At 42.6% G+C, this 25,842-nt stretch overlaps 1 pseudogene; it reads left to right on the top strand.

Moving 5' to 3' along the window:
* The window catches only part of LOC101328883 (small ribosomal subunit protein uS2-like), a 107,237-nt pseudogene that overhangs the window by 61,587 nt on the left and 19,808 nt on the right, over window positions 1–25,842 (top strand).

Raw genomic sequence — 25,842 nt, 5'->3', positions numbered from 1 at the left:
CCACCTTCACTCCTCCTTCTGTTGTCATCCCAAGCATAAACATGAGCCCAGGAGACTCTCCTGCTCACCCAGAGTCTCTCTGGCAGTCTCACTTGGCAGCTGTCGTAACATTAAGGATTTGCAAGGCAGAACTGACTTCCTGGGTGTGTGACCTGTATAGTCTCACAGAACCTTGTGCTCAAAAGGGCCCTGTGCTTGGTTCAAAGCTCTGCTGTCACCATCTTGAAATGTTTAATAATTTTTTAACTAGGAGTCTGCAAATTATGTCTCCAGTCATGCTGACAGGGCCAGGAGGATGCTTCTGGCTCAGTGGTGGGCAAGGCAAGGTGGCTCCTGGTTATGTCCTAGCAGCAGAGCACCCCTGTGTCTTCTAGGTCTGCTACTCATCACCTGCCTTCCCCTCATCCCTCCAGGAAATGACCTAGAAAGACGGAGGGATGAGAGAGCTCTGGTGTAATTTATTACTGCTTCTGGTAGGATCCAGGGGAAGGCACAGGGGAAGACTGCGAACGTTGGGACTGAATGAACCTTGATTAGGGGAGGCGACAAGAATGGCCCTCAAATAGGCCCCCAGCACGGGGGGCAAGTGCTGTTCATGGGGGTAGAGGCCAGGCCCTGGTGGGATGAACTCCTGCATGACCACCTTTATCAGTAGACCCTCTCCCTTGGCCCAGCACAGGCCTGGCCTGGATCCCAAGAGACTAGGGCATGGAGATCTCATGGGGTCCACCCTTACTGGCTTGTTTTTGGATTGGGGTGCTGCTAAGTGCAGAGCCTCTGTCTACTGTCCTGTGTGCTGTTGGCAGTACCCCAGCACATCACCCTGGCTTCATCACCCCGGAAAGGAGCAGGCTCATGTGCAAAGCTTGTGGTGGGATTCATCATGACCTAGTCAAGGAATCGAAAGAAGGTCAGTGAGGCCGAAGTGGACAGAAAGAGAGGTGCATGGGTCCAGAAGAGCCTGAAGAAGAAAGAGGTCAGAACCCGCAAGGCCTTTGAGGATTTTAGTCTTTATCCTAAGATCAATGGAAAGCCATTGATGAGTTTTAAGCAAAGTGACAGGACCTAAATTGTAGTTTAAGAAGATCACACTGAGTGCTGTATGGAGAACACGTTGAAGAGTGGCAAGAGTGGAGATGGGTGACCATTGTTGGCTATTTTAGAAGTCCAAGAGAAAGACAATGGTGGCTTGGAGGCAATGTTGGAGATGGAAAAAAACTGAGAGAGAGTAAAGAGGTAAAATTATAGGTATGGACTATGATTGAATCGGGAAGTGAGGAAGAGAAAACTTTCAAGGATTTGAATTCAGGTCTGTTAGTCTCCAAAGACTGTACTTGTAATCACTACTCTTAAGCACTTGGGTTTTCAGGTTTAAGTTCAGCTGTATATAACCAGAAACACTGAATAGCAATAGCTTAAATAAGATAAAACTTTATTTTTAACTCACATTTAAAAAGTCTGAAGATGGTCAATCCACGAGTAGTTCAGGGTTCTGCCACGTCAAGCACGCAGGCATCTTCTATTTTCTTGCTTTGCCTTCCTTAGCGCAGAGTCACCACCTCCTGGTCCAAAACTGTCAGCTTGAGCTCAGCCATTGCATCTGCATTCCAGCTAGCAGAAGAGGGGAAGAGGAAAGGGGACATATCTCCTCCCTTTGAGGGTATTTCTTGGAAGTCACATACCAAACTTTTGATTACCTCTCATTTATCAGAACTTAGTCAATGGATATACTTATCTGCATAGGAAGCTGAGAATTCTCCCTTTTATGAAGTACCAGCTTAAAACCAAGGGTTCAATTACTTAGAAGGAAGAACAGATGTCAGGGTACAACTAGCAGTCTCAACTATAACCACTAGTCCTGAGTCTGTGCAATGCCCAATGACATGCTAAATGATGAAAAGTCAGAAGCAGAGACTCAAATATAATGAAATAAATTTCTCTATAAAATTGAGACATAACATGTCTCAATTTTATGCATATTTTGAAGTTCCCTTTTTGTATAGCCATTAGACTGTTTACTAGGTTAAAAATACCCACTTGAATGTAAAATGGTGCAGCCACTGTGGAAAACAGTTTGGCAGTCCCTCAAAAACTTAAACATAGAGTTACCATATGATCTTACAATTCCACTCTTAGGTATATACCCAAAAGAACTAAAAATATATGTTCATGCAAAAATGTGTAAACACACACACATTCATGGCAACATTATGCAGAGTAGCCAGAAAGTGGAAACAGCCTGAATGCCCATCAGCCGATAAATGGGTATATAAAATGTGGTATATCCACACAATGAAATATTATTCAACAATAAAAAGGAATGAAGTACTGATATATGATAGAACATGATGAACTTTGAAAACATTATGCTTAGTGAAAGAAGCCAAATAAAAAAGGACACACTGCATGATTCCGTTTCTATGAAATGTCCAGAATCGGCAAAGCCATAGAGACAGACAGTAGATTAGTGGTTGTCAGGAAATGGGAAGAACAAATAAGTCGTATTTTTGGAGCGATGAAATTGTTCTAGAGTTAGATAAAGGTGATGGTTGCACAGCATACTGAGTACAATAAAAACGACAATAAAGATTGTACACTTTAAAGGGATTAAGTTTATCACACGATATTGCTTATATGTGGAATCTGAAAAAATAATACAAATGAAATTATTTACAAAACCAAAATAGAGTCACAGATGTAGAAAACAAACTTATGGTTACCGGTGGGGGTCGGGGGGAGGGATAAACTGGGAGGTTGGGACTGACATATACATACTACTATATATAAAATAGATAACTAATAAGGACCTACTGTATAAAACAGGGAACTCTACTCAATGCTCCTTAGTGGCCTATATGGGAAAAGAATCTAAAAAAGAGTGGTTATATGTATATGTATAACTGGTTCACTTTGCTGTACACCTGAAACTAACACAACATTGTAGATCAACTATACTCCAATAAAAATTTATTTAAAAAAGGATGAATTTTCTGTTATAAGAAATACACCTCAGTTTTTTAAAAAACCTCCATCTTTAGTTCCACGTGTAGTTCTTTTTTTTAAACCTCCTCCCAAATCCCATAAATATATATTTTTTGGTTAAATCTAATGAAATAACACTCTAATTCTGGCTTTGATCCACGTCGTCAGGATAATTTTAGCTATAGGAAGCCAGACATTTATGTTTTTGCCTGGATTTGGAAGTCTTCCTAAGGATGCCCATCACCCCACATCACTGCAGTGCTTCTGCGTAAAGGTTATCTAGGGCTGAGCAGCAAATCACATCACAACTCAGCCGCTTAAGACAACAGACTTTGGCTATATCAGAGCTTCTGGGGGTCAGGAATCTGGGAGCAGAGCTGGGGGGTTCTGGCTCATATTTTGTTGTAGGGTTTCTGTCAAGCTGCCTGTCAGCCAGGGCAGCAGTCCCGGCACCCATGACTACGGCTGCAGGACATGCTTTGAAGCGCCCTCCAGTGGCCGTTGGGCAGTGAACTTCAGTTCCTCACCATGAGACTCTTCATAGGGCTACTCTCAACAGAGCTTCCTCCCAGAGTGAGTGATGAGAGAGAAAGAGAAATGCCAGCTGCTGTGTCTTTTTAACCTAATCTGAGACGTGACACCCGTCACTTCTGCCATATTCCACTGGGCCAAAGGCCAAGCTAGCAGAGTGTGGGCGGGCACTGCACAAGGGTGTGAACACCAGGACGCAGGATCACTAGGGCCATCTGGGGGGCTGGCTGCTCTGGAGGCAGCAGCTTCCAGACTGTACGAACCCCAAACTCAGAAACTCAGTGACACTTCCCCAAGTGCCGTCACTCAGCTAGACAGAGACCCCACTTGAGTGCTGTAAGGTGAAGGCTCCGGTTCAGCAGGAGTGACACGCAGGGGTCCAGTTGTTAGTGCTGCTGCTGTGGGAGCTGCCCCGGGGGGAAAACGTGCCAGACCCGGCATGAGGCGTCTCTGAATCCACTCTGCGAGCTCCTCCCTCCGTGAGCTTGGACAGGCCGCTGTCCCACTCCAGGCCTCTGCCTCCTGATTTGTAAAAGAGACAGTATGATTAGACCAGTGTTTTTCAATCTGCGATCTCTGGGCCCCCAGGAATCCAAGAAGGTACTGCCAGGTGAAGCTCTGGTTTGATCAGGCCCCATGTAAGAGTTCATTTGGTAAAAAAATAAATAAATAAAAGTATAATGAAAGGAACACAGGTAAAAAAAGAACGAAGTGGTCTTGAAAGCCACCGTACTCTATGATGTTTGAGCCCCCTGTGCCTTCACTTTTTTTTTAACATCTTTATTGGAGTATAATTGCTTTACAATGGTGTGTTAGTTTCTGCTTTATAACAAAGTGAATCAGTTATACATTTACATATGTTCCCCTATCTCTTCCCTTTTGCGTCTCCCTCCCTCCCACCCTCCCTATCCCACCCCTCTAGGTGGTCACAAAGCACTGAGCTGATCTCCCTGTGCTATGCAGCTGCTTCCCACTAGCTAGCTATTTTACGTTTGGTAGTGTATATATGTCCATGCCACTCTCTCACTTCGTCCCAGCTTACCCTTCCCCCTCCCCATATCCTCAAGTCCATTCTCTAGTAGGTCTGTGTCTTTTGAATGTCCTGATCTCTCAGCAAAGCCTTCACTACAGGATCACCCTCAGTCACGGCAAAGGTATGCAAAGAATGTGCAGTTATGTTCCATCCGGGGGTTGGCTAGCCAGAGGGAAATTGCCCTTGTATCAGATGTCACAGTAATTGTCATTCAGTCGTTTTCTTGTTGTCTGGAGGGGTAGTAATCATAAGAAAAGGGCGGTGTCGGCAGTGTTGAGAAGGGGCCAACATATCTGCATGGAAAAAGAAAGGTCAGTCATGGAAGTTGGAAGCCCGAGCACCGGAAGGAGCGCAGGGGGAGAGCGCCGGGTTGAGAAAGGGCTGCACCTGGAGTCCTCTGAGCTCTGCTCTCCTCACTGTGATCACCTCAAGCGTGGCCAAGATGAGCAAATGAAGTCGTGGCTCACTTGGAAAGTGTATAAACAGGTAGTGCCCCAGCTGAGGGAGGCTGTAATACAATAGGGGTGGTGGTGCCGCAGGGGAGAGGGCAGGAGGGTCCCCTGGAATGGTGGCAGCCTCCACCCACTCCCTTTCCACACGGGAATGCAGGCTCAGGGTTGCAGATCTTCACATTTTCCAGGAGAAGCCAGAAATCCAGGTTTTCATGTGAAATTTTCCAATTTTAAAACTTGCCAAACAAAACTTATCACTGCACCAGACCTGATCCATTGGTCCAGTTTGCGACCCCTGAATTCCAAATGAGTGACTCCATTTTAATTAAAAACACCAGGAAAATTGGATTAACTTTTCCATTCTCCTGAGAATTTGGAGGCACATTATTCAACTACCAAGGCCCTACTGTGTGCCAGGCACAGAGAGGATTCTAGAATGTTCTCATTTTCTCATCACCTCTCTGACCACAGAGCCCACTTTCTCCCTTGTTCCATCTGTTGCAGGAAGGGGGACCCCTTCCAGGACCCGAAAGCGGGCTCTTGTCTAACACTCGGAAATGAATTGTCCGAGGAGACACACGTGCTGACAAAGCAGAAGACTTTACTGGGAAGGGGCGCCTGGGCAGAGGGCAGGCGGGAAAGGGAACCCAGGAGGACTGCTCTGCCACGTGGCTTGCCGTCTCGGGTTTTATGGTGATGGGGTTAGTTTCCGGGTTGTCTCTGGCCAATCATTCTGACTCAGGGTCCTTCCTGGTGGAGCGCACATCGCTCAGCCAAGATGGATTCCAGCGAGGAGGGTTCTGGGAGGTTGGTAGGACACATGCACTGGTGTCTCCTCTCTCCTTTGACCTTCCCTGAATTCTTCTGGTTGGTGGTAGCTTTTTAGTTCCACGTTCCTTACCAGGAACTCCTGTTGTAAGAGAATTCATGCAAGTGGTTACTATCGGGGCTGGCCAGGGAGCGTGGTTTCGGTCAGTGGCTCTCCTAACACATCCATTAAGTTTTCCAAACGTGGGAAAGTGGGAAAAATAGAACTAGAAGGGAAGGAGAACCGAAGCCTGCAAGAAAAATTTGGCCAATGTCTCATTCCACAAGTGGGGGTAAAATTATGCCCCCAAAGTCACCATCTTTGTTCCCTCAGAAACTAGTCCAGCGCTCATTACGTATTTATCGAAAGACTCAATAACAATTATAGCATACATCGATGGATCACCGTGTGCCTGCCCAGTGGGGGCATTATCGTATTACCATGCATTTTATTCCTCATTAACAGGACCCCTTTGTAAGATGAGGAAACCAAAGCCTTAAAGAGGCTAAGTTACTGGCTGGAGTTCACAGAGCTCTCAAGCCGTGGGGCTGGGATTTAAATCCAGATGTGCTGACGCCAGAGCACACATTTTTAACATTATACCGAATGAATCAATGAATGAGTGAATGAGTGAGTGATTGAATAAGTGAGTGAGTGAGGCCCTCATCCCTTACCCTCCAGCCCCACCCTGCCTGCCAACTCCTGCCCTGGTTCTGAGACTTAAAGGCCTGAGTGACATATTTTCAGGTCTCCCAGAGGCATCTTGGGGCCATCAGTTCCCTTAGTGGCTCAGGAGGCTCCTACTTGGCACGGCCTCCCAGGAGCGGTCAGTGTTAAACAGCAGCTCAGCCCCCTTCCTGTCACGCTGATACACTTGGCATCATTTGCCTTTTAAACGTGGTGAAAGGGAAAGATTCAAGAAAGCTGCAGGTTTTATGCATCAGGGAGGGGTATTATTTACCAGCGCACTAGTTTCTGTTATTTTTTTCTGTACCTTAGTGTATCATCAGAGCTCATAAATGTGCTACTGTGTGGGAGGTCTACATTTCCTCCCGATTAAGCATCCCCAGATGTTCACAGATCCTGACAATTTGTGCCTCCCTGCCTGCTTCAGCTCACCTTCCAGCCTCACTCTTCCGCTTTGCTCCAGCCCAGGAGGAGCTCGGAATGTCCCGCCCTGCGGTTGCCTAATCAGTCAGCATTCCCCAGTACTGCAATTCGACCTCTGCCTGTGTCTGTTTCTTCCTTGATGTGGTTGAGCGTCTACTGTCTGCTTTGACTCAGAAATCTCTCCTTCATTAGAACCTTACTCCCAAAGGCAGCTGGATTTCCTTGCTGCTTTTGGAGAGCACCAATAGGACTCCCTGGGTGCAACCACAGAAGTCCCTATGTGATACATGCTAGCCTGATGGCTAGACAAGGGATCAGCAAACATTTCTCTACACCGCAGTTAGCAAACTCGCAATTTCAGGGGCTGTTGGGATGAAACCAGGAAATACTGTGGTCCTTCAGATAGGCCCAATGGTCTATGTTTACAAAGTATCATACCCAAAGGATACTAGGACTAACCCAAATAGGGGCCTCTCTGTTTTCCCCCCAAATCCACCCAAGACAAGCTCCACGGGCTTAATGGCTCTGTCCCGAGGGCTTTGGCCTTTATTCCCCAGGAAAAGACAATGAAAGGATCTTAGAATGACATAAGACTTGGAATCTGCAGAACTGGGGTCACATTCTCGCTCTGCCATGTCTTGGTTCTGGGATCTAAATAAAATCACTGAATTTGGGGTTTGTTTTCCTCATCTATAAAAATGAAAGTAATAAGGACAAAAATTGCCTCACAAAATTATTGTGAGAATTACATAAATTGGCATCTGTGAATGTACTTGGAACAGAGTTGGGTTTTTACCAAATGTTAGATGAATTTCTTTAATGAAAGAATAAAGTTGGGGCTTCCCTGGAGGCGCACTGGTTGAGAGTCTGCCTGCCGATGCAGGGGACACGGGTTCGTGCCCCGGTCCGGGAAGATCCCACATGCCGCGAAGCGGCTGGGCCCGTGAGCCATGGCCACTGAGCCTGCGCGTCCGGAGCCTGTGCTCCGCAACGAGAGAGGCCACAGCAGTGAGAGGCCCGCGTACCACAAAAAAAATAAAAATAAAGGTATCCCCTTTCATTTTCCCTTCTCACCATTGAGGTGAAAGAGATATCATTACCTCCAGTGAGGAGCTCTGCACCCAGACCTGAGGCCACTTCTCTCTCAGCATGATGGTGCGGTCTGGTCCATCCTAGTCCTGGCTTCTTCTCTCTACCTGGCCAAGAAGTCTGGTGTCACTTTTTACCTCTACTCTTTTACTTAATTTTTTTTATTATGAAAAATTTTACGTCTACAGAAGAGTGAAAAGAACAATATAATGAACAATCTACCACCTAGTTAGCATTTTGCCATATTATATATTATGTTATATATGTGTGTATATGTATGTATGTATGTATATATATATATATTTGCTGAACTACTGCAGAGATAGTGACTCTTCATCCCAAAGTATTTCAACATGCATTTCCAAGAGAAGTCATTCTTTTATAACTAAATTAACATTATACACTAACAAAATTAACAATTTCCTAGTATCATCTAATACCGACTTAATGTCAAATTTTCCCAAATTATTTCCAAAATAGATCTTGTAACTTTTTTTGGAATAGGTATCCAATCAAAGATGCACTTGGTTGTTATGTCTCTTAAATTTCTAAAAATCTAGAACAGACTACTTCCCACCCACCCCCACTCCCAGCTTGCCTGCCACATACACACACTTTCTGTCTCCTTTGATGCTAATTTTCTTTTAATTAGGGTATAGTTGTTTTATAATGTTGTGTTAGTTTCTACTGTACAGTGAAGTGAATCAGCCATGTATATACATATATCCCCTCGTTTTTGGATTTCCTTCCCATTTAGGTCACACAGAGCACTGTGCTATACAGCAGGTTCTCATTAGTTATCTATTTTATACATATTAGCGTATATATGTCAATCCCAATCATGATGCTAAATTTGATTCCAGGGCTAAGATGGTGATCAGCCAGACCGCCATGTTTTTAAGGTAGAGTGCTCTCCTTTGTGATTAGCGAGGTATGGGGGTGAAGGGGAGGAGGGGCAGGGAGGAGGAGAGTTGGCTATTCTCTTTCTATTCCCCAGTTCCATTTGCTCCTCTAGTGCTGAGGAATAAAGAACAGTCCTGGTTCTTCAGGAACAACCGTTGGTTCTGAAAAAAAAAAAGGACCTCTAGGTGACTTTGACCAAAAGAGAAGTTCAGGGAAGGGAGAAATTGCTACCCTAGGGAGATGATAGGAATATTCATTCATTAGATGGCATCTGAGTCAGCTCTTGAAGACTGGATTGGCAGATGTGGAGAAGTGTGTGAAGGGTGTCTGGCAAAGGAAACAGCGTGAGTGAGGACATAGAAGCAGGAAAGTCTGGCGTGGTGTGTACAAGGAACAGTGAGCCATTTACTTTAAATAGAGGGTGGGCTAGCCCTACTGATGATACCCACAGTGGTGGAAAATACATACAAAAGGAGCCAATTGTTGTCAACCGTGGATACCCTCAGGGATCCAGACGTCAGAACAAGCATTGCTTTGCGGTCCCCCTTGAGTCAGAAGTAAGGCTTACTGTACTTTGCAAGGGTGCAGGGGAGCTCTTTCCCCTTGGGTCTTCCCCCTTGCTGTTCTACTCTTCATCCCCATGGTCTTGGCTCCACGTTATTGCCTCATTCTTTACCTCTGCAGCCAAGCCCCACATCTCCTAGATCTATGCTATCTCCGGATAGCTCAAAGGAGGCAATCCAGTCTCTCCTGCTAGATTGATTGCCTCTCATGACTTTAATACTTTATTATGATCAAATACCCTAAATCAAGGATGTTGAGAGTCACAGGGGTGTCAGGAACAAAGAACCCTGTACTGATGAGTGAGTCAGGCAGAATCTCCAAGTGATAGGAAGTAGGGTTGGAAGGGTTGGTTGGGATTTGGTCATCAATGGTTTCTGATCAAGGAAAGGGCCAGATCAGAACTCCTGAAATGTATCAATCTTGCAGCGGTGCATAAGTGCATAAAATGGCTTGGTGAAGAGAAGTGATCTGAGGAGGGGAGATTCGGGTAGAGACACCAGCTGGCAGGTGGCAGGTGACTCTAGAAGCATGGATATCACTGTGCAGAGAGAATGTTGAGATATAGCAAAACAGCAACAAGGATGACTCCTCAGTGGACACCCAAGGGCTGGGAGGTAAAAAGAAGCACCTGAGGAGAAAATAGAAAAGACTCATCCTGAGAGGGAAGAGGTAAACCGACCCATCCCTGTATAACACAAGCAAGTGAAGACATTGCCTGCAAGGAAGGAGTGGTAATAGTACAGTGCCGAACTATCTATATTTTCACAGAGATAAGAAGTGAGCAAGAGACTTTGAATTGGGTGGACATGTTTCTCCTCCAGCCCTACCACTTGCTCATCTGCATCCATCTCCCTTTCCTGTGGTCCTCCTCTGCCCTCCATAGCTCATCTCTCCTCTGAACTCTGGGACCATCTCTTTCTTCCTTCATGTTCCATCAGTCCCTCCTCTCCCTCTCACCCTGCTCGGCCAAGAAGAGGCTCAAAGTCTCCTCTATCTTAAAAACACAAACCAACCAACCTTCCTCAATCTTATGTCTACCTCCAAATCTTGCCCTTTTTCTCTATCATTCCACATTTGACTCTGGGAGGAAGTTATCTTAGCTGCATCCGTTTGTCTCCTTTTACTCATTCTTTACTGCTGCCCAACCTCCCTTCACCAAAATGTTCTCATTATGATCACTGATGTCCATACAGTTAAATCCAATGGACAATGTTTGGTCTATAGCTTGTCTTGACTTTGTGAGTCATTGATAATATTAATTACTTTCTTTTTCTTGCAGTCTCCTCTTGCCTTACCTCTGAACACCACTTATTCCTGTTTCCTCTCATGCCTCTCTGTCCGTTCCCCCTCAGTCTCCTCTGCTCATGCTGTACACACCCTTGGACACCCTCGGGAAGGCCCATGTTGGCCACTACCATTTTCATTCTGATGAGTGCCAGATCTGTGTCTCCAGCCCAGACTTCTTTGAGCTCCAGAACCATATATGGTATCTAACTGTCTACCAGAGAACTCAGTTTTTATTCAACAAATCCTTATATACTCTGTAGCAGGTACTGCTCTAAACACTTTATGAAATACTAGCTTATCCACTGCCCCAACCCAAATTGAAAACCACCATGACCAGAATTGAACTCATCACCTTTCCACCCAGCCTCCTCCTTCTCCCCCTGTGAGGCCGGCATTGTAGAAGGGCATCCACCATTCACACAGCTGCTCCAACCAGGAATTACTGGCTATTCCTAGGTGTACCTCTCCCTCACCACACAATCCTTGCCCTTTCTCTCCAAATACAACTAGTCTTCAAGACTGGCTGATCCCACCGCTTTATCACCTCCCACTGCCACTGCTTTAATTCAGGCCTTCATCACTTGTGACCTGGATCATCTAGAGACTCTCCTGCCTCTGGTCTGACCCCTCTCAAATCCACTCTCCATGATGCTTTCCAAATAATTTCTTCTAACATACAGTTTGAGCCTGTCTCCGTCTCTGCCTTCATGTTTAAGTCCTTCCATTTTGCTTCAAGATTTAAAGATGAATAAAATTCTCAGACCCAGGAAGTAAGGTTAGGGGGTCCAGGTGGGCTCCGGAATGGCTAGCTGTCTCATGCCTCTGAATATTCTTGCTATGCCCTTCCCCTATTCTCTCTATAACCATCACATACTCCTCCATACGTGACTTTTGCTCTCAGAAGACTTTCTTATTCCGATTTATGGTGTTCCCATAGCATACTTTGTATATATCTGCTGTTGTATATATCATTCTGTCTTTTATTTGTGGTCTCATCATTGACTGTAAACTTCTTAAGAGGAGAGATTAAACATTATTAAACTGTGACTCCCCAGTATTCAAAAAGCTTCTCTTGGATGAATGAACAAATAAATGAATGAATAGCAATAACTGAGTAGCATTATAATTAAATATTTAAGGATGTGGGGTTTTAGAACAACCTAGTTCAGTTCAATCCCAGTTCAACTATCATTTACAAGATCTATGACTTTGGGCAAATTTCCTAATACCCGGCACCTTGATTTCCTCTTCTATACAGTTAAGATTAATGAGAGAACTCCATCAGTTCAATGTGATAATTAAATGAGATTATCTATATAAATCAAGTAGCAAAATACCTAGCTCACAGTAATGCTTAATAAATGTTTGCTATTATTATCATCTTTAAATTAGGAAATCAATTATTTTTGCGGCGCTTGGAAGTAATTTTTTAAATGTAGATGGAATATTCTCCCTGAAATGCTTTAAATTAATTTTCATACTTTTTACTATTTATTGTTACTGTTGTTAATTTGCAGAGTTAAAACTTAGTTTATAGCTAGGAAAAGTTCAGCCCAGCCCCTGGCATATCATCAAAACTTCCCCCAAAATGGAGCTGAATTCATGAGATGATCCTACCCTGTTGAAGGTCCCAGAGCCAGATGGCTAGGGAATATAATCTTTCATTCCAGGAACTAGGGAATGTTGCCACTCACTTATGCTTTAAGCAGTTTCCTGACTCAGAAGCCAGATGATCAAGATATACATTTACCAGCACCCCAGATACCCACTAACTGTTTGTCCCCAGCACATTTCAGAGACAGTCCTTTCTTTCGCTGGTTGGAAAGGGCATGGGGATGCAAAGGTATTTTCATATTTGTAAAAGCAATACTATGGATGCTTCAGAACACTTAAATAGAGCAGAGTTAACTCTAAAACTAAACACAAATAGTTTCTGACCTAACCACGGATTTGGAGTATCCACGTAAGGAATACCCATCTTGAGCAAAAAGGAAAACCGACTATAGAATTTTGAAAGCCTGTCTTGGTTACTGAGAGCTCATTTCAACAACTGATTAAACAATATCACAAACTTAATTGACAAACCACTCATCAGCTCCATTTCTTCTATTAATACCCATTTACCTGAATGTACATTTACAGTTGGAGCCAGTCCAGCTGCTGCTGCCACCAGATGGTTTACAAATGCATGCTGAGACGCATCTGAAAAGTAGCATCTGGAAATCTTTGTATCACATTCTTCTTGCTAAAATATCCCTGGGGGAACAGGGGCCTCAAAGAGAGAAAAATCCAAACTTTTAATGTATATCGTGAAGGATGTGAGATGTTAAAGTTTTTCTGTCTTAATTAAAAGTTCCAGAGAACAAAACAGAAATTAATCTAAAATTCTAATTGAAAAAGCATTAACGCTATCGATTCAGGAGTATCACCTTTCAAATTGTATTATGATATCATTTATGAGAGCTCATCTTTAATACAAGTTTATGAAAATGCCCAACCGCTCATAAGGTCTACACTCAAAACCATTTGTCCAACCGTGGTGACAGATTTGCACTGACCCTCTACATGCACATTTGCTCCAAGGGGCCTGGAACAAAAAACTTCCCTGAGTTGTTCCCAGGTTTAATGAGATAATGAATGTGAAAGTGCTTTGTAGAATGAAGAACACTTTGTAAACTGTAAAGGGCTACATTAACACAAGATTAGTCACTGTTAAAGACAAACTGTTTGACGGAACTCATAGTACAGCAAATAATCGTGGGTAGAGCAAAGAAAAATGATTAGCTCAGGCAGATGCAAAACCACAACTAAGTCTTTATTTTCAGACCAGTGATCAAACCACCACAATTAAAGGGTCAGCTCGCATTACAGACCTGGGGTGGAGATGGGGAGGCTGTTCTTGTTTTTTTTCCTAACCTTGAAAATACTCTATATAGAATATTATCCTAATTTGGGACTTCCTTCCCTCCCTGTGATTTCAGACTTTCTGGGGCCACAGGGTTATTATCAAGTATCCATGAGTCCTTAGGCTGAGCCAGCCCTGAGAGTAGCCTGGACAATGTGTACTCACTAGGCTCTGGTAAATATTTATTAAATGAATGAATGAACCACCTCATTCATTTACATACTAGTGTATTTCAAATTATGTAAATACCATTGTATTTAGATTATCTATGGCTGCATAACAAACTACTCCAAAACTTACTGGCTTAAAACAACAATGATCTTGTCATTTCTCATGATTCTGTTGGTTGCCTGGGTTGTCCTGCTGGTTCTACCTGGGATCATTCATGTGGCTGCATTGAGCTAGCAATCAGCTGGTGACTGGACTGATAGCTCAGCTGGGACAGGTGGGCCTCTCTCTCCCCTTGTGAGGCTAGACCAGCTTCCTCACATGATGGCAGCTAGGTTCCAAGAAGGCAAACCCCAGAGGGCAAGCATTTACCACGCTATTGCTGTGTCAAGTTTATTGATGTCCCCTTGGCCAAGCAGGTCACGCCATCCGGAGTCAATGTGACAGGAAACTAAACCAGGGGGTTGATTTTTTTTGGACCAATAGTGTGACAATCTATAACAGAGTGATTAATTAATTGCAAATTCAGAGTTACTGAATTCATAAGAGCTTTTGGTCATAATGTTCTCTCAAGCATCAGAATGTTCATTAAAGTTCAGACATTCTTGTGAGGCTCCACTAAATTGTTTGGCAGTTTAAAGGGATCCTTGTAATCAAAAGACATGGAAGGAATTTAAAGTATTTGATCTTATTGATATATTTGGGATGAGATTTGAGGTATTTGGAAAATGTTGCTTTAATATTTATTATGTTCTCCACCATAGTAGGACGATGAGTGCTAACTGAAGAATTTTAAAAAGTTAATACAGGGGCTTCCCTGGTGGCGCAGTGGTTGAGAGTCCGCCTGCCGATGCAGGGGACACGGGTTCGTGCCCCGGTCTGGGAAGATCCTACATGCCGCGGAGCGGCTGGGCTTGTGAGCCATGGCCGCTGAGCCTGCGCGTCCGGAGCCTGTGCTTCACAATGGGAGAGGCCACAACAGTGGGAGGCCCGCGTACCGCAAAAAAAAAAAAAAAAAAAAAGTTAATACATTACTGCACTTTTGCTAGAGGAATAAGATGGGGTGTTGGTTCTTTCTCATCCAGGGCAGAGCACATTACCCTTAACGCCTGAGGCTCACCCCTGGCTCCTATGACTTTAATGTGGCAGAAATCAAGGATAAAGTACCAAAAGTCAACTTCTGCAAAAAAAAATAGTGACATTGTAAAAAGCTGGCAACTGACAAATATAAAACTTCTACTTTTACATACTAGTTCTATAGTGCCAGCCAATAACTATAGAGTGAGAAAAGCATCAAACAGTAACAGGAGAGCAGGCAGGGGAAATGGCAGGTGAGTGAATGTGCCCATTGACAGAGAATCTAGTGGTCATCCTGTTCAGAGGGGTGAAATCAGAAGTGGGAACTTAAGTGTCTTGGTGAGTTGGATATTTTCCTTGGTGATAATGAGTCTGTGCTTTCTTTGGGCAATCAATCAACTAGTGATGCCGAGAGATCCAAGAGGAGACCAGTTCCCTTCCAGGGGAGCCTCTCTACAAGGTTGCTCGCTACATGTGTGGTCAGAAGGCAACGCGTTGGCTTGTGGCCCAACTGCAGGCAGCACCGCTCTGGCTGACCGCAAGGGGCTGCATTTGGGCACGTGGCCACCAGAGTGGCGTAAGTTGTTCACCCCATCTTTATTGGCACCTTCCGGGCCCCACCCACACAGTTTCCTATGTGATCCTGACGTTTCTCTTAAGCCCTTCCTAGCAGACCATTTTCCCAGTTTCTCCTCTGGCTCAACACTCCTCTCCAGTTTCCTCTTTGTTTATTTGTTCTTTCCATTAATTTACTCAACATGCCTTGAACGGCAGCTGTGTTCAAGGTTCTCAGTGAGGTCCTGGAGCTACACGGGGCAAATACAGTTGGTTAAGGAAGACATATCCCCAAATAGCCTCCAAAACGCAGGAAGTGCTAGTAAATGTCACACGTGGTAGAATAAAGGGTCAGAGGAAGGAACTGATCATTTACGTCCACGACCACTGCTTCTCAGCTTGCTTCACGGCCCCTTTTCCTCTTTGCCAGGATTCACTTTCCAGCTGCTTCTGTCTCCCTCACCAGCCACCCAGCCACTCTGGCTTTGATACCTCGTCCCAGCCCTGATCATTCTCCTTAAATCCCAACCACCCTTTCCTCTCTCTATTAGATGTTATCATTGAAGGATTCTGGGTCTTCAGTCAGGCAGCGTGGTGGCTAAAGCTGAACTTATTCTTCTGGGACCTACTGTCACTCCTGTATTCCCAGACTCAACAATGGCTACAAGTAACCTACAAGAAACCTTAAGTAGTCTTGGACATATCCTGTCTCTGGGCTTCTGAATCTACCTTGCCAAGTACTTGTGGGTTTTACCTTCGTTTTACCTGGGAAACGCCTCATCTCATCCTCTTCCTATTAATCCCCAGGACCATTACACCAACCTACTAACTGCACTCACACCTCCATCTCTTTCTTCTCTAAACTATACTCCAGGGACTTCCCTGGTGGCACAGTGGTTAAGAATCTGCCTGCCAATGCAGGGGACACAGGTTCGATCCCTGGTCCAGGAAGATCCCACATGCTGCAAAGCAACAAGCCTGTACACCACAACTACTGAGTCTGCACTCTAGAGCCCTCCAGCAACAACTACTGAGCCCGCATGGCACAACTACTGAAGCCCGCGCGCCTATAGCTTGGTCTCTGCAACAAGAGAAGCCACCGCAATGAGAAGCCCGTGCACCACAACGAAGAGTAGCCCCCGCTCGCTGCAGCTAGAGAAAGCCCGTGCACAGCAATGAAGACCCAATGCAGTCCAAAAAAAAATAAAAAGCATAGGCTCAAGGGCCAGTCTGATAAATTATCCTCCACTGAGACCAGGGTGATTTTTTTTAAATATATAAAGTGATCATGTCACTTCTGTGCTTCAGAACTTTATCATTGTACACAGAGTAAATTTTTTGGCATGGCATAGAAGACTGTCCGAATGTGATCTCATTTCCAATATGTTAATACTTCCCCTCCACCGCTCCACCCTGCCCGCACTACACACACACACACACACACACACACACACACACACACACACACACACACAGAGAGATACTTTTAACTCCTTCAAAAAGTTCCTAGGGAAAAAAAAGCATGAAAGTCTTAAAAGTGAAGAAAAGCGATTAGTAGAGTACCTTCTGTGAAATGCTGGCCTTGCCTAGTGTGATTGTCAGGGACGGTCTAACTGTATACGGGCTGTGCACCTCTGACTGCCTTTGGTGGACGAGGCTGTTTCACAACTCTACAATTAGAGGTTAAGTTGTGGAAAATGGATGGTGATGCAGATGTCTTCTTCCACAACAGGGCAAATGATTCCTTTTCATAACTATGCAAATAAATGCTGTCTCACAGAGACTACAAACTACTGTAAGCCAAATCTTGATTCAAACTGACTTTAACATCTTACTGGTTCCCTCATTAATTAAAGAATTACATAACATCCTTGGTACATGTCCATTTGAAATTTCTGTGAGAGTCATCCATTTACCACTTGACAATATTTTGAGGATTTCATCCGTCATCACCAAGATGCTCCAGTGTACTTTCCTGGGGGAGCCAGGGAAACTGCTTTGCAAGAGAAGTCTCCCTCCTGGGCTGCTTATGCCTAAGCCCATCTTTTCTTTGCTCCCAGAGTGCTCCTTAATTGACAACAGAACCTTAACTTTTTTCCTCAGTTTTTTATATCAACAAAAATTATGTGTTGTATGCATCAGCTTACACATAATTTTCAATATTTTAAGAAACTTAAAACCTTGAACTAATATTTTTTTACATAAATTTATTTTTTTTTATATTTATTTTGGGCTGCATTGGTTCTTCATTGCTGCACATGGGCCTTTCTCTAGTTGAGGCGAGTGGGGGCTACTCTGTTTCGGTGCGCGGGCTTCTCATTTCAGTGGCTTCTCTTGTTGCGGAGCACAGGCTCTAAGCACGCGGGCTTCAGTAGTTGTGGCATGCAGGCTCAATAGTTGTGGCTCACGGGCTCTAGAACGCAGGCTCAGTAGTTATGGTGCATGGGCTTAGTTGCTCCGCGGCATGTGGTATCTTCCCAGACCAGGGATCCAACCCGTGTCTCCTGCATTGGCAGGCGGATTCTTAACCACTGTGCCACCAGGGAAATCCCTTGAACTAATATTAATTAAGACAATAAAAGGAAAATACTGGACACAAGTATTGATTATTTATTTACTTTTGTTTTCATTTTCATATGCTATAGAGTGGTTATATTGGGGGTCATTTAATAAACATTTTTGCCACTTTAAGAAGGTATAAAAGGATTGGGTGACAGTAGAAAGTTGTGTTTTGTGTATTCAAGATCTTTTTCTGGCCTGCTAAAATGCTTGTATATGACTAAGGTCAATCATCTATTGTACAGTTTTCTTTATAAAACAGAAATTAATTACTTTGATTAAAAGTAATGGTAATATAAGTGGTTAAAACTATATAAGAACAATAGTGATGAAGAAAAACAACTTTATGCATTTTTTATTTTCAAGGAAGAATAGTTTCATCCTAAAATAAGAGTTTGTTACAGTCAGAATAAGAATGAAGGACAAAACTCGAGAAAAGTACATTTTATTTGCCATGTTTTTTGGGTTTTTAAATTAATTTATTTAATTTATTAATTTTTGGCTGCATTGGGTCTTCGTTGATGCGCGCGGGCTTTCTCTGGTTGCGGTGAGCAGAGGCTACTCTTCACTGCTGTGCGTGGGCTTCTCATTGCAGTGGCTTCCCTTGTTGTGGAGCATGGCCTCTAGGCGCATGGACTTCAGTAGTTGTGGCACGTGGGCTCAGTAGTTGTGGCTCGCGGGCTCTAGAGTGCAGGCTCAGTAGTTGTGGTGCACAGCCTTAGTCGCTCTGCTGCATGTGGGATCTTCCCAGATCAGGACTCAAACCCGTGCCCCCTGCATTGGCAGGTGGATTCTTAACCACTGCGCCACCAGGGAAGCCCCTTGCCTTGGTTTAAAGCATCTCAGTCTGAAAATAAATTTATGAACTCTTAAAATTGTGATGGGCTTGATTCCCTGGTTTATTAATGCCCTCGTTTACAACGTGAAAGGTTATTTACCATCTCTGTCATCTACCTAGAAATCAAAGATTCCATGTCTTTGCAGAATAATTTTCCGTGACGATGTTGACTTTATGATGTTTTTGATTATTTTTTTAAGTTTCTTTACTTGTGAAAGGGCTGAGTTTCTATAGAATTGTATTATTTTCTTCTGTTTATTTTAAAATATTTTATTGTAATTAGATTAAGTTGGTAAGTTGGTATTGTTTCTCAATCACCCATGACCCCATTTTAATCAAGTGATTAAGATAGGATTAAAACTCCTCTGACAAGCTTTTTAATTTTGTCCTCCCAAGATCAAGCCCTAAGTTTAGAAAGAATAAAATAAAGTTTCCGGAATATTATTTGCACCTAAACCTATCGTTGAGGTAACCTAAAAGGCCCATGGAAAATGGCAACAATTTGCTATTTTGCCTTATAAAAGGAGCAATGTTAGAAATAATTAGGTTTGTTGACATGCCCATATTTCTTAACAAGCTCAACATTAGTAGAAAAGCTGCATAAGAATTACCAAATCATGAAAAAATCTTCCATGAATTAAGTTAGAATAGGTAAACTATTATTAATATAAATTTTTTAAATTGTATGCTTTATGTGAAATTCCTGGAAACTTTTCAGTGTACTCACTGTCCTTAATATGTTTTTACTTTCAGGGGAAATCACTGCTCAAACTCATATGAAGTGTCCCCCAATAGAGGATTTTATTTTTCTATATACTGATATGATCAGTTAATGTAATAAATTAACCTCAGCCTTTCTGTCTTCGTCATTTACAAATAATTTTTGCTTTACTTTTATGCTTGCCTGATGGCTCTCTCATAAGCTATAAACTAGAGTTTCTCTTGTCAACTAAGAAAGAGTCTCAGAGCTTCATGGGAAGGATTGCATCAGGGACTTTGAACTATTGATACTTCAAAGAATAGATTCTCAGGGACAAGCTTCTGAGCTGACACTTCAGACCACACCAGTGGACTGGGTGGGATTTCCAGGACTCATTTTAGTCTGGAAGCAAATGGCTTTCTGAAAACAAACTGCTGACAGAAAACTCAGCAGCAGAAGAATTAATTATATTATTAATTGTGAATTATAGTATATTAAGAATTAATTACTTACATTAGATTGAGTGAACTTGATGAGCTAAGTTTAATTGGAGCTACTTGTTTGGAGTATTGTTCATGTTGCTTTTGTGTGTTTGTGTTTGTAGGGTTTTTTTCTTCATTGGATACATCAGGAAACCCTTTCTCTTTCTTCCTAAGCTATCTCTAACCTTCACTGTAGTAGACTCTGCTTTGCTACCTGAAGTTAAGCAAATGGTACCCAATTCTCCCTGACACTCCTCTCCCCTCATCCTTCAATTCAGAAACTCTTATAGTCTCCTAACTTTCCTTGAACAATATAGTTATTGCATGGGTTTAATTAAAATGTGTTCTTTTTGCCAGAATATAATTTAAAACACTGACTTGACAACCAAAGCCATCCACTCTATTTAGAGAAAGACGGAGCACCGTATTTGAGAAAGATTCCCATTTAATTAGATATGAAAAAAGCAACATATGTGGAGCCAGTGCTCACAAAGTTCTCTATCAGGGAGATTGTGAAAGCTTTGGAAAGGGGCAAAGAAGAGGACCTAGTGTCCTATCTAGACCACCCTCTAGGTTATCTCTCTGCTATTCATTGTCTTTGTGCTGTGACACAACTCTGTATGTTGTAGAAATTCATAATACATTTTATTCTCGTCCATGGAAAAGCAAATTGTGTCTGGTGAAGATGCACTTGATTACTGCCCTGTGGATGCTAAGTGGTTTCACATAATTAAGCAAATTTATTTCTATATTCCTGATGGCCTATATAAGTATCCCCTCTTTGATTTCTCCTTTGAACTAGTTATAATGCCCTGCTGTTTCCCATATTAATAAATGGGTTAAATAAAGCCTTTGGCATGAGTTTATTATCATGATTTTACTTTTGTTAAAAATTTTTATTTTTTTTAACAGTTTCAGAGGTTAGCCTAGCCACCCAATGGATTTACCTGACAGAAACAGGTAAACTGCATTGCCTCAGGAGTGCGCTCCATGGGGAGGTTAACCCAGATATGTCTCTTCTTGACACCCACAGGTGAGTTCCAAGTGACAACAGAATTTAACTTTGCTAACCCTCCCCTTCTCTGGTTTATTTTTTTTCTTCCCTACTGGATTTTTGTTTTTGTTTTGTTATGGCCAATGAGTTAGTTCCCATTGTTGGTAGGAATGATTAGGAATTTGGTTTTATAATCTCACAATTCGGGTGATTTCTCTAGAAGGATGACAGACATCTATTCTCTGTTGGGAGAGATGACAGATAATTCAGTTCAGTAGGGTTTTTTGTTTGTTTGTTTATCTGTTTGTCCTTTTATCTAAAATCAATTAATCATTGAGTGCACAGTGGGAGAAGAACAGCTCTTTGGTATATTTGTAACTGAAATTTTTTTGTTGTTTCTGTATTTATCTGTGGCTGAAGTTGCAGATTTAAAGCTATAAGCGCTCTGCGTGTCTGTCTGTCTTTCTGTCTCTAATTCAGAAAGGCCTTTATCGCTCATTGTAAGACTATGGAAAGATTTCCTGTTTTCTGAAGGCTCAAGGTTTCTCATGAGTTTGCAGTCCAGCTGTTGGCCAGGGCTGCAGTTCCGTGTGAAATCTCGACTGGGCAAGAATCTGCTTCCAAGTTCACTCATGTGGTTGTCAGGACTCAGCTCCTCATGGGCTGGTGGGCAGAGGTCTTCAGTTTCGCACTGGCTGTTGGGCAAAAGCCTTCCTCAGTGTCTTGCTACATGGGCTTCTCTAGAGAGCAGATCACAGTGTGGCAGCTGACTTTCCTCAGGGTGAGCCAGAGAGCAGGAGAAAGCACCCAAGAAGGAAGTCATGGTCTTCTTGCAACCTTGGTATCAGAAGTAACATCTCATCACTCTGTCATATTTTATTCATTGGAAGCAAGTCAGTAAGTCCAGCCTACGCTTAAGGAGAAGCAATTGCACAAGCTATGAATACCAGGAGGCTGACTCAGTGATCGTCTAGAGGCTGCCTACCACAGATCTCAAAGAGCTTTTATATATGTGGGTTATAGAACTGTCACTATTTCCCACATTAGAAATTGATATTCAGAAATTTTACAAATATTGATTAATTGGCTCATTTAAAGATAGCAATGATAAATGCATTTCATGTCAACATAAATAACATCTTAGCATTATTATTAAAATAATTTCAACCTCATGGACCCCTGAGAGAGAACTGCTGTCTTAAAGTGCCAGTTTGCTCCAGAACGTGAAAGAGCATAATGAAGAAAAAAGCTTGGAAAGTTAAGTTTCTTTTCCTTGGTTTAACATACCTGCATCTGAATAAAAAGTAATGAAATATGTTAAAATTATAGCAAAGTCCATTCAATGCCAATGGGCTTACTTGGTTTACCAACGAATGCATTTGACTGTAACATGAAAGGTTATTCTCTGCCTTCTTCATAACCTTCCTGTGTAGTGGAAACTCTGGGTCTTAACAGCATAATTTTCAGAACTTTATATTGACTGTATTAAGGCCTTTATTATTTAAGAAAAAACAAAACAAAACAAAGAGTCCTCTCTTACAAAAGAACTAAGGTTCTTTTCCATCCCATGTTATCTTCTATGTTTATCCTTTAATGTGTGATTGTCATTTTGATTGAGTAGGTAACCAAGTTCTGTTTCTCTTCACCCGTGACCCTATCTTAGTCAAGTGTCCAAATTTCTTCTTACAACATTTTTTAAAAAAATGTTCGCCTACTCAAAATTAGATCCTAGATATAGGAAAGAATAAAACTTTAGGATCTCTCTTACATCTAAAACTATCTTTCCAGTTCCCTGGAAAATCACAAAATTTGTTCTTTTACCTTATAAAAAGAGAGGTATTAGAACGAATTTGATTTATTTGATGTGCTTTCACTATAAGAGTTACATGGGAAGAGTTGTCACATCAGAAAAGATACTCATTCTACCCTAGGTTAAATTTGGATAGATAAAATGTTATTAATATAAATATTCCAGGAATTGTATGCTTTGTGGGAAGTCCCTGGGTAATGGTCAATACCCTTGCTGTTATAATGTTTTTTTCCCTCTAGGATAACTGATCAAAACTCTGATGAAGTCGTTTTGCAGCATTTTCCCACACTTGTCAGAGTCCTGGAGGTGCTTTGCCTGATATTAGAAAACAACAGTATCTTGTTAGCCATAATAATTTTGCATCTTATTAAAATGTTTAATTGGCCACAATCTTCTTTTATTTGCATAAAGCATCTTCTAGGCCAGTGGATGTCAAGCCGGATGCACATCAGACTTATTCTTGGAGTTTTATAAAAATTCAAATATCTAGGCCCTACTCTACACCTACTGAATATTTTTTTTATATACAGCAGGTTCTTATTAGTTATCTATTGAATCCTTTTACTTAATATTCTAAGAAAAAAATATGCCTTCAGACTATTATATGTTAACCTTAAGATTTTTCTATCTTTATTTTATGTGCCATTGAGACAACCAAATTTCTTCAACCAGTGTATTTTTCATGTTACGAAACTTCATCAGACCTTTCACATTTGAAAATGGTCAATTATAAAATAACCATAGCCATTATTATTTCTGTGTTGTGGAAGTTTTTTTTAAAAACCACCCAAATGAAAATAAGCAAAGCCTATTTTTTCTGAGCTTACTATAACAAGGGAGTCAGCCACCATTGCTTGCATCTTGGCAGAAACTCAAAGGCGGGCAAAGGAGGGGGAAAGCTCTGTAGTGGGAAAAAAGGGAAGGCTTCAAGTATGCCCTGATTGGAGGCTGTTGACTTGGAGAAACTGGAGGTGGCCAACTAGAAATGGCACATCCTGTGTGACTGGTTAGGGGGGCACATTTAGCTTTGCTGGTTGGCTCTAAGTTGGAAGCTAGGGCAAAAATTCAGGAAGCTGTCAGTTTTTAATCAAGTGTTGGCCATTTGGGGCTGATTGCTCCAGGAATTATCATTTGGCTTCTTGGACGGGTTGGCTTCGTGGGCTGGTTGCGGCAGGTTGTGGGTCAGAGTTCTACTTTTATATATAGTCTGGCCTTAGTCCATTGGTATATTCAGTCTCCCATCATCATTTACAGACAGCTTTTGTCTCATTGTCTTCAAGCAAGTTGCTTGCTTGAAGTCTCTTCTATAAGCTACAGGCCAGCGTTTGTGTCTTCAGCAAAGGACAGTCTTAGAGCCCACCTTGTGGAGATGGACTGTACCACATCCTACGAACTATTGATGCTTCAAAGAGTAATCTCTCAGGTCCAGGATTCTGTGCTGGCTCTGCTTAGACAACGTTCAGAAAACAGCAAGATTTCCAGGACTGCTTTTAGTTCAGAAACAGACAGCTTCAGCTTCATGAAAACAGACTACTAACCCAAGATCCAGCAGAACAAGAATTAATGACATAAGACTGAATGAACTAATGAAAAACATTTTTGTGACTATTCATTTTGAATACTGTTGATATCATTTTCATGTATTTAAGAACGTCATTTTACTTTCTTCCTAAACTTTCCATAAACCAACTCAATTTAGTAAACTCTACTTTTGTAAACCGAAGTAAAACATTTAAAAATGGTATCTGGAGACTACCCTGGTGGCGCAGTGGTTGACAATCCGCCTGCCAATGCAGGGGACATGGTTCAAGCCCTGGTTCAGGAAGATCCCACATGCTGCCGATCAACTAAGCCCGTGCACCACAACTACTGATCCTGTGCTCTAGAGCCCATGAGCCACAACTACTGAGTCCGCGTGCCACGACTACTGAAGCCCCCGCACCTAGAGCCCCTGTTCTGCAACAAGAGAAGCCACCGCAGTGAGAAGCCTGCGCACCACAACGAAGAGTAGCCCCCGCTCGCCGCAACTAGAGAAAGCCCGCACGCAGCAACAAAGATCCAATGCAACCAAAAATAAATAAATGAACTAATTAATTTTTTAAATGATATCTGATTATCCCTGGACTGCAAATCAGAAGTTCTGAATTCTTACTTTCCGTGGTGATGCAGTCACTTGCACAAGTTCTTACCAGGATATAATTGGGCAAATGGATTTTGCGACCAAGACCTTAGCTGGAGTGTCACACTTGAGAATGATCCTCATTGAATTAGGTATGAGCAGCCTCTTTTAAGGAGCAAGGCCTGACTTTACTCATCAAACTGATGCCCACAAAGCCCTACTGGAATTATAAGTTGGGTTCCTGAGTTCTAGGGTCCCATTCTCACAGACGGTAAAGAAGGTCATTTCCTGGAAAGCCAGAAACCTTTGTCAATTTGGGGGACCTGGAGAAGAGAGGAATTTCCTTTAGTTTATGGATACCGCAGGTAGAGTCTAGTGGAGAGAGTTTCTTGGGTTCGGCTTTCTAACATGCTCTTCCCTCCGCCTACAGTCCCTACCTCTACTTCTCTATCAGAAGGATTCCCACACCAAAGCCAAACAATCCTTCTAGACTGAACTAAAATTCCTCCTCCTCTGGGGAAGGCTTCCCGGCTCCTCCTCTAGATAGAGCTCTCCCTCCAGGATTCTCAAAGCACTTGCACATTTTCATTATCCAAGAGGCCTAGAGCAGAGCACAGTACATGGCATCACATGGCAGATGAACAAAAAAGGAGGGAAGGAAGGAAGGCAGCAGGAAGGAAGAAGGGAGGGAGAGAAGACTTGCAGCTAAGAAGAAATAGTGTGTGGTTTAAATTTCAAGAGAGATTGGATTTTAAAATCGGGGAGGGAGCTCAGACTTAGGCTCTCAGTAATGCTACCTCTTAGCCACTTTGGCCTACTTTGGGGTCTGCTGCTAGACTCTCCTTCCCCTCCCTCCCTCTCTCCTTCCCTTCCAGG

The sequence above is a fragment of the Tursiops truncatus genome, chromosome 1 (assembly GCF_011762595.2).
Source record: "Tursiops truncatus isolate mTurTru1 chromosome 1, mTurTru1.mat.Y, whole genome shotgun sequence".
In the NCBI taxonomy this organism is placed as follows: Eukaryota; Metazoa; Chordata; class Mammalia; order Artiodactyla; family Delphinidae; genus Tursiops; species Tursiops truncatus.
Note: the sequence above shows the minus strand (reverse complement) of the source record. Positions and strands in the feature narration are given on the sequence as shown.